The sequence below is a fragment of the Oryzias latipes genome (genome assembly GCF_053564925.1).
Source record: "Oryzias latipes strain Hd-rR chromosome 1 unlocalized genomic scaffold, Olatipes_Hd-rR_3.1 chr1_Y".
Taxonomy (NCBI): domain Eukaryota; kingdom Metazoa; phylum Chordata; class Actinopteri; order Beloniformes; family Adrianichthyidae; genus Oryzias; species Oryzias latipes.
In genome coordinates this window covers 1,098,245-1,111,858 of record NW_027616335.1, presented here as the reverse complement: position 1 = coordinate 1,111,858, position 13,614 = coordinate 1,098,245, and positions in this window count along the sequence as shown.

The window sequence follows — 13,614 nt, the reverse complement described above, 5'->3', positions numbered from 1 at the left end:
GAGTTATGGGTGGGACTGTTGGAGCGGATGAACCCCAACCCCCGTTCCCGTCACCCATCTGTTTCAAAGATGGCAATAAAACTCAAGTTTTCATAGAGCTTTAACTCCCTCCGCGGTTACTGCCCTAAATTATTTTTTAATGTATCTTCTCCTCATAGAAACTAACTGGCAGCAAAAAAAAAATAGAAATGAAAAATAGTGTTTATGTTTTTTATGCTTTTAATTATGTTTTGGGATTGCATATTAGGCACCTCTCTCCAAACAGACTCATTTTTCTAAAAAGGAAATTCACCATATAACCTTACAGTTTTTGACAACAACAACAGTTTTTGGCCAAAAAACAAAAATGTAGCTTGCAGATTGCAAAAAGGAAAACAAGGTGAAATAACCAGTTGTTTTATGTTTTCCCCGATTCCTCCATAACGGATTCCTCCATTCCTCTTTCCCTGGTTTACATTTTCGCCATAGTAACAGAAATTTCTTGTACTTTATTAAAAATGTTATCTGATTCACCTGTACAAGACCTGAGCCTGTCAGATTTTTGCTCATTACCAAGGCAACTGTACATTATCTTGTTGTCATCAAACACAACTGGTTGTTCTAACTGAACTTTAACAAACCAGTTTTGAATCAACCGGTGTGTTGTACACAGACAGCCTTTAGCTAAGCTTGATCTTTTTTTAATTGTTTTTTTAAATTACATAATGAGATCATTAAGACTTCAAGTTGCTCTTAATGATGCATTCAGGACACTACAAAATGAGACCAGATATAGAATATATTCACATTTTTCTAGTAATTGCAAATAAAATGAAGAAATTATTATTCAAATTTGTTTTGCTCCAAACTCTTGACAATAGAAAAACTTCATTTAAGGTGAAAAAAACTCAAATTGTACTGAAAATTTTGGTTCAGCTTTAAGGAGACTGGCAGTCATTGTCACTATTTTGGAAATAAAATTTTGATTTATGTTTCAAGAATAACCGGTAGCTTTAGATTTTATGAGGATCTGTTAAGATTAGCCACCTTATCCCTAGATCTCTTCATCATTTAGTAAAAATGTGAACACATTCTGTTTTAAATTGAGTTATTTCCACTTACTTCACTATATATATATATATATATATATATATATACCTATCTACATAGGTACTAAAAATAATGTCGGAGTAGCCCATATGGAACTGAAACTCTGCTGCACACAGATATTATAAAATTAGAAATGTCTGTAGAGAATTGAACCACATGGACTAAATAAATACAATATTTCAAAAGAAAAGTCTGTCCGATGGTAGGCTCCATTTTTCTGTTTTATTCTATAATTTTAACAATAAAACGATTTAAAATAAAAAATAGCTATAAACAAACACATTTTATATTTAAATTAGGATTCACATACTTAAAAACTATCATAATATTTTCACATTTTGGAATGATTAACCCTTGTGCTATCTTAGATGACCCCCCTTACTTTGACGTGTTCTCCCTATCATGACAAAGGTGGATAAAGGTGGAAAGATTTCATATAATCCATGGACACCAGTGAAGATCACAAATCATTGAAGAAAAAAGGTTTAGCGCACTGTCTAGTGGGTCTAGATGACCCAACTCCCAATGTTAAAGTGCCTAGGATGGCACAAGGGTTAAAGCTTCTTCATTTGCAGAAAATGCACCCTGTGGTGCTTTATTTGTTGTTGTTTTTGTCTGTCTTTTTGTTTTTATTCCCTCTGATTGCATCATTTCATCTTCGGTCTGCAAACTATTTCTGAGTGGAGCACAGATTAACAGAATTATATTGCTATTATGATTGTTACTTGACTACAAGCCTATTAAACATTTGTAATTTTTCCAATTTTTATTCATCTCAGTCACACCATATTTAGTACTGCGAAACAATAAGCTACATTTGATAGCCATGATGATTTGGTTTAATAATTTTGTTTTATTTTGAAAGGACAAATGCATCTTATTTATTTTTGCAGGATAAAACAGAGAGGTGTAATTGTTCCTGGAATCTACAGTGATAAATACACACAGGAATGCATTTTTCAATGTCACAATGACCTGAACACAAAAATAACAATTTCCTGTAAAAAAAAGTAATAAAGAATGAAACAAGCATGCCAAAGTACTTGTATTTCTAAAATAAACTAAGAAAAAAAGAGTTTAGCTATAACATCATGTGATTTAATTGGAACATTAAACGCTTTAGAGATGCAGTTCAGCTTTTGTTTTATAACACAAACAAGAATTAAGAATCATTACCCTTTTATCAGCATGGAAGATGACACAACTTATGCAAGCAATAGACAAATGTCAGGGTCTAAATATTTGATCTGTTATCTAGTGAAGCATGAATTAACTCAGAAACACTTCTTTGTCCTCTGGGTCTTTCATGTCCTTGTTAAAGTGCCTTTTGTCTAACAAGTCTCCCTGCTCCATTAGCTGCCTTTCAACTGTAAAAAGGCTCATTTATCATCCTTTACACACACAGTACAAACCGCGCAACACTGCCAACCAGGGATTAACTCACTTTACCTTTCATTTAAGGTCTGTCAGTCGGGCTCTGCAGATGCAGAGTCTGCATTAAAACTATAGCAAAATATGGGGGCGGAATTTCGGATGGACTGCCATAAAATGGAGAAAGTTAGTCCCACTGAGGTGTGTGCTGCCATGAAGATCCCCACATTTTAACAATAGTTGGAGGTTTTGCCATGGAATTTCAGCACTTATTGATGATGATCAAAAGAGGTGAATGGATAAATCGGTTAACCCTTGTGCTATCTTAGATGACCCCACCCTTACATTGATGTGTTCTCCCTACCATGACAAAGGTGGATAAAGGTGGAAAGATTTCATGTAATCCATGGACACCAGTAAGGATCACAAATCATTGAAGAAAAAAGGTTCAGTGCACTGTCTAGTGGGTCTAGATGACCCAACTCCCAATGTTAAAGTCCCTAGGATAGCACAAGGATTACATGTAACACGTGAAGTAAATAAAACAAAAATAAAGGTCTTCCATTCTGTCACAAGTTTTGCATATATCAGTTGTCTTCAACTCAACTTTAAAGAGGTTAAGTCAGAACAAATCGTCTTAAAGTTGAGATCCGGAAAAATAAAATATGTCTACATATTCAGTGTAATATATTTTTAAGAAACTGAGGATTGGTGGCACATCTGCATGTAATAAAATCTAACTCACTTCAAATGTAAACATTTCATTTGTAATAAATCTGTGAAAATTTCTCATGAAGACCACAACTTTTCTCGCTTTTTTCATGTATATATGATCAATTTTTATCTGTGCAAAATGTATTTAGTGACTGTATGACATGGCCTCAAATATGGACTTTGTATGACACATTCCATTTGAAAGATGCCTGTTTCATTCAAGAGGACAAAGGGATCTTTGGGAAATATTTATTGTTCGACTTCTTGTGTGCACACATTTTTCTTCAATCTGCTGAGTAAAAATCAGAAAACATTTCTTATCAGTTTCCTTATAGATGGTGGAGAGGACGGTTCCACAACCTTATTTTACCGTAATGTCGGTGGAACAGGTCGACTTTGAGCTCCTTGGCCACACTATGTTTATTCTTAAAGACTGAACACACTATGCTGGTGTGTTCAGTCTTTAAGCCCGATAAGAAAAATGAACCCTTTCATGCCATGTGTCACTAATTCGGAATGTACCATTACATCCAGGACTTCAGTTAATTTAACATCCACTTGAACGTAAAAAATTATGTTTTTTCATCAAATTAGAAATTAATCCAGGCATTAAAGGGTTAAAGCCTTAATTTTTTTTTTTTGCTTTCTTCAATTGATTTCACTGATAACTATTTTCTGTAGCTTGTGCAACTTCATACTCATGTAATCCTGATCCAATTTTTTTTAATTTACAGGTTATAATAATTTGCTTTCCATGTTTTTCAGTAATAACAGAATCCTCTAATTAAACCTAAACACACAGAACCCATCATTTCAAATGTTGTCAGGTTAATTGTAACACAAAAATAACTCCCTGAAACAAAACATAATGATTCATATAAATTGGAAGTGGTGGCTTATGTCATGGAGTGTGAATCAATAATTTCACAATAAAAGATTAGGTTATGAATAAAATAACATATGCCCTCCAAATGCCTTTCAAAATAAAGTAAAATAAAACAAACTTTTTTTGCTATGAAAGTAAATGGATAAGTAAAGTTTATCTTTAGACACTACATATTTGGTAGTTTGAGACTGCAAACACCAACAAACAAGGGTTTTAAAATAAAACAGTATAATTCAAAGTACTGAATACCTTTCTTTGTTTATTTCTATGATAAAATACCTTTAAAGACAATCCTTTTATTCTTATCTTTTTTTTTTTTTTCCACCAAACGTTCCACCTCATCTCGATCATCCCTTTGGCGTAATCCCATGTTGTCCCACATCTGTCACATTTAATCTTCGGCTCAGGATTTTAACCACGAAAGGTTAAGTTGTTGACAGTGGGTAGAAGGTGTTTCCGTAAGTGGCAGTGTACTGTTACATCGCACTGCGGCCGCACTCTCACTCTGTCAATGTCACCGCTCCTTCCTGGTGCGTTTCCTTTGCTTTCAAGCAGCATGTTTGTATAGACTGTCATTTTTTATGAGATGGGCCACATCTGAGAAAGGGAGACAGATGGGCATGTATTAGGTGGTGCAGAGCTCTCTGGCTGCTTAGTAAAAACACGTCCCAGTGATGTCATTTTGTGAGATGTTGAACCAGAGGAGAATGTAGATGTGTAACCTGCTTGAGCTATTCATCAAGTAGGATTTTTTTTCCATATTATGCATTTCAATTACACTTATCACAACATAAATGTGGGAGGAGCATAAAGGTCGGTATCAGACCATAATAACAACTATTACGTCTGATTAGTCATCTCCTCGGCAGTCTTCCAAAATCAGCGTTCATGCATGCTGGCTTCCCTGGACTAAAATCATTGTCACACCTTATTAGGGTGATGGACTATTGTGTGTGAAGTTGGGAATGGACACAGAGAGAAAGAAGTAAAGCAAACATTTATCCCCAGTTTTGTGTTATTTTTTGGATTTTGTAGTAATACAAATGTGATAATAGAAACCCTGTGTGTACTCAGAGTGTGAGGGATACGTGTACTTCATTTTAAGATGGCTGCACATTTAAATTAGATTGAGGACAAGCACAAATAGGGCTGCATGGTGCAGTGGTTAGTGCTCTTGACTCACTGCAAGAAGGGACTGGTTCAAATCCCAGCTGGGACTTTTCTGTGTAGAGGTTCCAGGTTCTCTCTAGGTTTGTGTTTCTCTGGCTTTCTCCCACAGTCCAAAAAATGCTTCATAGGTTAATTGGTTACTTTAAGGTGTGAGATTATGTTGGAGTGATTGTGTGCTCTGTAACAGACTGGACACCTGTCCTAGGTGTACATTGCCTTTGCCCATTAGAAGCCAGAAACAGACTCCGGTGACCGCAAAAGGGATATAGAGGGTTAAGAAAACGGATTGACAGATAAACACTAATAATCTCATTGTGATATAGTAGTTTAAAACGTTTGACTTGAAGCTGCAAAACAATTTATTATTTTAGTCTGTTTACAAAAATGTGTGCCTCTGTTCACAGGGAAGAAAGAAGCAGAATTGCTAGTTAATTAAAAGACAAGTAGCCCAAAATAAAAGCTCTGGATTAAATTGTATCTATCAGAAGAGCCTTAACTTGGTAGAAATAAGTGAGAGAAGAAAACATCTTTCAAGCTCTTTGAGGAAAAAACCCCCCACAAAAGCAAGAAGTGTGAATTAAAGTTATCCATGATTAACACAGATAGTCTTTAAACAGCCCAGTGAGGTCTCATTAACAGACAACTGGTTATTTAAAAGCGGAGAGGTGGTATCTTTTTTAAAACCAAATCTCTACCTAACATTCGGTGCCATTACTTGACTTCATGGGGTCTGGTTCTGGAAATTGACTGTAGTCTACAGTCGTTCAGAGTTCTTATAGCAATTTTGCTGTAGGTTATGGAAGAGAGGAGTTCAATGGGTGGATAAACACCTGTGACATTTCCTTTTAGTACAACGTTGAAGGTAACTCGGCATTTCAAAGGGAAGCCCCCTATCAGGGGAACGTAACCCCCTCCTTTCATTCTCCTCTAGGGACTGACATTCTGCTCTTTGCTTTAACAAACGGCTTCATTTAAAATTAGACACTACAAGTTATGAGTTAATCGGGGTTCGTTCTGATAAAGTGGTAAAAAATGTGGCAAGAACCCAGTGGACTTTGACATAAATCCGCTCTAAATGCACTGCTGAATGCTGAATAATGTAGTGTGTGATCAAATTAAAATGCTATATTCTGAAGGGGTCCAGGGTTGGATGAAATTACATTTTTAGAAGTCTGACAACATAAATCCCAGTGACACCTGTGACCTCGCACAAACATATGTTACTCATCAAAGTTATGGTGGAAATAGATTATGTTGAAACTTTTACAGCCTCCTACCCTCAAGGACTGTGCTAGATGCCAATTTTTTTCTTCTTTTCCTTAAGCTCAGACTTGGGTCTAATTATAAACTTCCTGAAACCAGTTATTTTGCAAACCACTGACATTTTCTCCCTCTTCAACAAATAAACGGAGCCACTTCTGCAGCCGTGTGCAACAACCAACGTCTCCGTCTCTTTTTCCTGCAGTTTTCCTGACATTTAACGTCGCCGGCTTATCGCTTGCCCCGCCATCTCAGACAGTTTTGTTCACAAACCCAAAATCCCTGCTTCCTTTTGTCTGTCATCCTGACCCTTATCTGTTTTCCCTCTCTGTGTTCACTGCCATCGCAGGCCTTTCAACCCAATCTGCACAGATCTTGGCACAACCCTCTGTAGGTTGTGAATGTTAAAAGAGACTAATATATGAGTCTCGCTGCAGCTGTGCTGAAGAAAGCAGTTCGTCAGGATGCGAGGATGATGAACCCAGCTTGTAGTTAAAGACATTTTCACTAGGGGGCAGTGTACATACACACATACATGCCTCTGTGGAGAGACTCCTAATGCTTGGCAGGACAAGCTCCCAATTGTTTGCCATTGCCAATGTGAATTTATCCAGCATCCTCTGATTACTCCACATGAGATATTTCTGAATTGTGCACGCTTTAGATCAACAAAGACAGCATTCGGTGTGATTTACATTTGCTGAAAGAGTGCTGCTTTTTCTGTGGGAAAGGAATGACATGCTAATATCTGAACTGGAATTGAATTTTAATTTCTTTAAATTGGAAATGAGAGTACATTTTTTTAATTTTGAACATCCTTTTAAAAAAACAGTTTAAATAAAATAAACAGTTTAAATTAAAAGTTTAGCAAGTAACAGTGAAGCTGCATGTTATTGACAGATAAAACACATAATTTACTGATTCTAAGGTGAAATAACTGTTAAAACATGTTTTCGTTTAACATAAAAACTATTGCTTAATTTATCAAAAAGAATAAAAGTATGGCTTTAGTGTATTATGGTACTACAGCCAAGGTTGTAGCACTGGGTACACCAAGCGCATAAATTACTGTCATGTTTATTTTAAACTCTTCCTTGCATTTATATTGTATAGAAATTTGAATCACACAACACCAAAGTGCTTCTAATCTTTTAGTCTTAGTGCAGCTCTGGAGGCTTTTAGCAGTGAATCACTGTCAGTTAACAAAAACCTCAAGCATCCTCACACATAAACACACACAAAGTCCTTTTCCCTTGTCTTCAGAGGAGACAGAACTTTCTTAGAGTTTCTTGGATAATGACTGCAATTTGAATCACAACAGCCATTTGCCAATAAAAGCTTTTTGTTAGTATTCTACGATGCGACATATTTGAGTCTTTTGTGTGCAGCTCTAGAAGATAAACCGATGCCGTTCCTTACCTTTTAGCACAAAAAAATGCTCTTCATTATGGAAGCATTTAAACATAATTGAATCCAATGCTAGTCACTTATTACCTGCATATTATTGCCTATTTATTGAATATTCATGAGGAACAAATAAATTACTGTTACGTTATCTTTTCTTGCATTTTTTTTCTCAGTCTGGTTACTCTTATTCCCTATTTTATATGTATATTATAAATGTTAGTCTGTTAAGTGTCTTACCTTTCTGATGTGTGCTGCTGCCCTTTTGGACTACTTAAATAAAGGTTGACAACATTAATGTTTGAAGAAGAAAACTTGGTGGGTTTGGTGGATGTGAGAGGTTTTATCATGGAAACTACTCAGGGTCCCCAGCATCTAATATGTTAGTCACGCACCCCAGGATCTTAAATGGTAACCATGCCTCCCAGCATCTGTGATAGGGTTTAAAGAGATGGTCTTTAAAGAAAAAAAAAGATTTAAAAACTTACTTTCAATTTCTCTGCACTGTTAAAATGAAAGGAAATTTAAAATGCAACCGTATGCTTAAAGTCCCCCTTCGATCATCTTCTGATCTATTGTAAAAGGGGTCTCTGTGGTCTTTTAATTATAGTTATGTCATTTTTTGCTAAAATAAAAAAACCTGTGCCGTTTTGTAGGACATAGTTTCTGCAGTGCAGCAGTAGATCATTAGAAATTCCCCTTTGAGATATGGACGGGAACATTAGCTCTGAGCCTCAAACCCCTAACCTAACATTACCGGTGCAACAAAAATGGCAGCATTGCAGCTCAGCCAGCCGTACAGTTTTGAGCCAGATGCCTGCTGGAACGAGGAAAACAAAGACGTATGTGGATCTAGCCGTCTACAAGTTGATGCATCACAATTGAGTGGAGCAGGGAGCTTGTGTCTTGCCGTAGCAAAATACATCAAGCTTCCAATCTTTTTCCAACTGCATTTTTTTTGTCTGTTTCTTTATTCACATTGTTGTGAATCCAAAGCACTCATAAAAATGCAATTTTGTGACTAATTTTCTTATTATATGTCCTCCATCATGAGAAAAATGCTACAAAATCATGTTAAAAACACCAAAAAACACAATTTTCATTGGCGTGGGTCTTTAACAACACTCTACAATGCAAGCTAAATTTGAACTGCACTGCTAACACAAAAATGTCATTACATTGCAATATTTTGGCACATAAACTATTTCATCTTGCTTTCTATCTTAGTACTGTTGATTTGCTGTAATGTTCTATGTTCACATTCCACAAAACACAATGTAACCCTTGTGCTATCCTAGGCACTTTAACATTGGGAGTTGGGTCATCTAGACCCACTAGACAGTGCTCTGAACCTTTTTTCTTCAATGATTTGTGAACCTCAGTGGTGTCCATGGATTACATGAAATCTTTCCCCCTCTATCCACCTTTGTCATGGTAGGGAGAACACGTCAATGTAAGGGTGGGGTCATCTAGGATAGAACAAGGGTTAAGCATGATGACCATCAGGCAATCTCTTCCTTCAAAATAAAAGAAATGAGTTTCTGTCAAACAATTTGTTCATCTATCAAAAGTAGACAATAGAGTTAAATGACAGTATGTATGAGGTCAAAGGGCAGTAAGTAGACAACATGAGTCCCTCTTTTTTTTTGCCTGTTTTATACAAACAAAAAAAAATCATGTAGAAGCAGGCAAAGCTAAACAACTGTGCTGTTTTTTATTATTATTAGTATTATCATAACATTTACAGGAAGAAAAATCTGCCCTAAATTTACATAAATATTTTGTTTTCCAAATTGGAGACACAAACATCTGTGCAGAGGGAATATTTTTAAAGCCTGTGTTAATTTCTTTGTAACCACCAGAAGCACAGATGGCCTTATCTCCCTTCTGTCCCTCTGTCTAACGAAGCTGTGTCTCTTCCCAATTTGACATTACCTGCTACAAACTGGCATGAATCCATCCCCAGCTTTTAGTCTGCTCTAAAAAAAAAAGTACCCGTGCAGAGAAAATACGCAGGTCACCATCCTTCTTCATGAACAATTGACACAATTTAGAAAATTAAAGCTCACAGTGGAATGAGAGGGGATGGGATGAGGAGGAAGCTAGTGGATGGATCACCGACTGGATCCAAACCAGATTTAAACTTTAAAGTCTCCCAAGCATATGGTAATGATGCTATAATGACCTTCTCTTTGTGGCGCTTTCTACAAGTTATTCTCTCTAGCATATTGTAAAGGGTCTGCTCGTACCCAAGTAGCGTTTGTGCTCTGCAGCACACATATGCTCACATGCAAATTTCTTTTCTATTACATACCCCACTCCCTGGGCAGTAAATTATCATTTCAACGCAACAAATCAAATTACACCCAGATGCCCAGAAGAATAATACATTTAAAAAAGCGGACAAAAGAACAGTGCACTGTTTTGTGGATTGTATTTTTCTTGGACAAAGTAACTAAAAATGATTTAATAGGTTTTCAGTTATTGTTGCATACTAAGCTTAAATTACCAGGTCTCCTGTTTATCTGCCATAGCAGTTTGTATGTGTGGTTAAATGTGCCAAGCAGAAACTGCCAAAGTGATGAGAAAATTTTGATTATGTTTGTGTTCAAGTAAAAAGAAAAGCCGAAAAGTGGAAACATTTATAGTTCATTGAGTCTCAGTCATGTAGATGAGTCTTAAAAAAAGTTGTGAATGCACCCCTTATTTGCAGGGAAATGTTGCATGAAAAGAAGCTAATCTGCTTTGTACAAAAGACAGATGTTTATTTAAATGTTTTCTTTTCCTCTGAATTAAGATGGCGGACAGCTTTTGCCACTTTAGAATTTTCTTTCTGCATTTGATTCCACTTTAAGCTAAGTCTGAATTTTACTATAACTGAAATGATTTGATCAGCTTCTGTTTTTAGTAGCTGTTCAAATGACATTCACATGATTGTACTGTAATTTAAGTAAGGGTAAAAAGAGAGAATTAAAAACTTGTCTATCCACATGAAGATTGTTTGAAGACTAATCCCAATGAAAATTGTGTTTTTGCTGTTTTCAACATGTATTTTTGGCATTTTTCTGATGACAGAAGACATATATAAAGCAAATAAAGCTCAAAAATTCATTTCTGTATGTTTTTGATTCAAATCCTGACTTAATAAAAGACATAAAACCATTCTCTTTGAAAACAAGTCTATTTGTGACGTACAAACTAAAATCGGCAAGCCACAAGCTCCTTGCTCTGCTCCATTCTGATGCATACTTGCAGACAAATAGATCCGTGTACGTCTTTGTTTTCCTCGTCTGAACTGGATCCTGGCTCAAAACTGTATGGCTGAATAGAGCCAATGCTGCTTGCCATTTGCCATTGCTGATGGGGGATGTGAGTGGCTGTTAGCTAGCAGGAGAGAGTGTGAGCAGATGGGTAACGGGAAGTGGGGTGGGATTTATTTGCTGTAACTCTTTCGCCCACAACTCAGAGGGGAATTTCTAGTGAACAACTAAAGTTCTGCAAAAACTGTCTGAGAAAATGACACAAGTATTTCGATTTGGGAAAAAAATGGCATAATTATAATTAAAAGACCACTGGATTTTAATCATCATTCAGATTTTTTGGGTAATCACACATGCGGATTCAAACATTTTGTAAAAAAACCAAAACAAAGCTTATTTTTGCTTTGAAGCCAGTGCACACAGTCCTAGTTTTTAAAAATCTCCTTAAGTTCCGCACAACACTAACTTGAAGTGATGCTTGATGGAGTGTAAACAAGGCATGCTGGGAAAAAGAGGCTCCTTCCTGGACGTATCCGCTCTAAACCTCTGCTTGATGTCTTTTTTCTGACATTTATACGTCAGTCCCGCCAGGCCTCCATGTTTTTTTTGTTTTTAGCATTCATTAAAGGGTCTGTGCTGCATCCTGTTTTTCCTTTCCTAGCAGCTCATCATGTAGGTCACTTTTTTTTGACATTTTTGTTAAAGCAATGTTGTAAGACTTTGATTATGTTGATCTGTTTAGTTTGCATATGAGAGATGGAGTGAACAAATAGACCCACTGAAAGTACACTGGTGAACAGTCTTTGCCTCTTTTCCAAATCATAATCCTGTGCAGTTTATTTAAAGGTAATGCACCCCCCCCCCTATTTTACACCCAGATTTGCATATTTGGATTAGTTCAGCTAACGCTGTAATGAAGGATGTCAGAAAGCCACCATTTCCTTTCGATGCATATTTTAAACCAACAAATGATTCCTTTGCTGCCTGCTCAGATAAATCCTAAAAGAATTGTGTTCTGTTGCTTTCAAACAGAGAAAAAGAATGGAGGAGTTTCTCCCTTGTTTATCAGCTTTGAAAAAAAAAGAAACCCCTCTTCTTGCCTTAATGTTTTCAAGAAAACAGCCACGAGAACAAATTAGTTTATTTGCATTTGAGACACTAAGACAACTCAGTGAGTGAAGCTCTTTATTAAAGTTTTTTTGTTCCCTGTTGAGACAACTAATGACTAAAAAAAAAGAAATTGAACAAAATTTACATCTATATAGGAAAATAATCACTGAATTTGCATTTCATCCTAAAGGTAAAATAAAAGACAAAAAACTTGTTCCAGCTGTCTCTTCTGGAAACATTTGACAGTAGAAAGTCAGCTGCCTCCAGGATACTAAAAAAAGATTTTGATTCACTTGCTGGAAGGAACCGCTATGAGCTTGTAAAAAGTCAGATTTCTGTTGCATCAAAGGAATCGACAGTATTTCTCAATTTTGTCCTTTTTTTTTCTCCTTTCAGTCGTTGTCAGATTGATTTGACCAAGAGCATAACGTGATGTGATGTCAAACGTGAGTCGCTCCCGGATCAGTTAAGAGACATAAAAAGCCACAAACAGGGTTAATACACAAATGCTGTGAACTATATAATGTTAATTTCAGCCCATTAAGACAAACACATACCGACTACTATTAAATATAGATGATGTTGCATATTTTTGCTTTTCTTTTTTTCCCAGCAGACATGTTCAAGCTTGAACCTTTTTCCATTTTCCTTCCTCTTACATCAAGACTGAGTGAGTCAAAATGTCAAAAGCTGACATCTGATGCAACAATAGGAAATAAACTGCAAATCACAAGCAGTCATTATTATGGTGTGGAGCAGCTGTTCCACATACATTAACACTGACAACATGCTTAGACTAAGGAAAAATAAGTTTTTCTTTCTTTTTTTGCTCCCAACAACTCAAAAGTATAAAACTGTGGCCTTAATATACTAAGAGGTATGTTTCACAGTGACCTCTTCAACTCACCTTAAGATGATCCCTTCTTCCAATAGTTTTAGAACATTAGAATGGTTCTATTCTTAATTGTAATCAAAAAGTACACAATGTACTATTTTGTTGAGTTCTGAAATGATAGCTTGACAAGTGGAATTCAAATAAGAAGTCCAAAATGCACTCTAAGCTTTTATTTTGTCAGGGTGTTCAAGCTGGGATGCTACCCCTGTGCCTGCATCACAGGGTCCATCAGCGGGTTTTCAGCAAGGAGAAATGGAAAGTGGGTGAAACAAGGCCTGCTCTGTGGTCCTGTGGATTGCGTGATGGAGTTGCACATTGACTGCCGCCCACGTCTCCTCATATGGGCGGAACCATGCATCCACCGCCGACAGTTCTGATGGGGCCACAGACCAGGGAAAGAATGATGGTTGTACTCCCAGCACGCATTGAGAGGGGGACAGGCCAATGGACACCTT